A 1,101-nucleotide genomic window follows, 5' to 3' on the forward strand; every position below is an offset into this window, starting at 1 on the left:
GGGGGGGGGGGGGGTATTTACCATGTGTACAAATCAGTTGATATGTCCACAATAGATCGAATCCTTGAGGACAGATCGCGTATCGAAATGATTGCATCATGTCGATCCACTTCGATGGTTTTGTAATATTCACCTATGATGGCGTAATCACTGGCGCGCCGCCGTCGACCATGGATCTCAGGACTGGATCGGGTCGCTTCCCATCAATCAGCTTCGTGTTCGCAAAAGCCAACTGTCGCTTCACCACAGCTATAGCCATGGGCTGCATTAGTACTGGGCGTGTCGTCCCAACAGGAAGACAAGACTGGGGTCAAACGTGAAGCAAGGGTGGGATGGACTTGCCGGGCGCATAGGGCGCCGCGAAGAAAGGAAACGTGCTAGTTTAGCGCGTCTACGCGGGGTACAAGTGAAAGGAACACCTACGGTGACTCAAGCTGCGACCGTAAAATCGGATTGAACGCCGACGGGTGGCGTTCCAGATGTGGCTGTTGATAAGACCGTGCGACCGTCGTCGGGTGGAGCGGCTCGGCGAGGGCACCGAGGGTCAGTCGGGGAGAATTGTCACGGTCAACAGCTAGATGGAGGGCTCGCTATTCTCGCGGGTTGCATTCTGGAGGTCTACTCACTACAGGGTCAACGGGCTACATACTACAAGCAAGGGCAAGAGGAGCAGACGTCAGCGTTCCACGTCTAGAGTGGGACTGGAATGGGGGGAGTGAGGAGGTACCTCGCTGTGGACCTCTACGTGGTAAAGATTTGTGGGCTGGTAAGGAAGGAGCTTCTAGGTCGTAGGGAGACCGTAAGGAAGAGGCTCAGTCGTGTTTTTCCTTCTAAAGAGAGAAGCACTCAGAATATATCAAGTTACATGAGGAATTATTGCGCTAGTTCTCGTTCTTACGTCAACCTGCCAGATCCACGACACCGACACTAATGAGGAAGACCGCGACAGCAGGTTAAGAGCTACAACTCTGCCGAATAAAAGGTTTAGACCCCTTATTTTGTGTTCGTCCAAATTTAGTTCTGTCTTTTTCTTTCACAACCCAACAAAACTGCTGCTCAGGCTGGCTCGTACCTTGCCGTCGCCGGCTATATTTGGTTGGC

This window comes from Phytophthora parasitica (genome assembly GCF_000247585.1).
Source record: "Phytophthora parasitica INRA-310 unplaced genomic scaffold supercont2.110, whole genome shotgun sequence".
NCBI classification, from domain to species: Eukaryota; Oomycota; class Peronosporomycetes; order Peronosporales; family Peronosporaceae; genus Phytophthora; species Phytophthora nicotianae.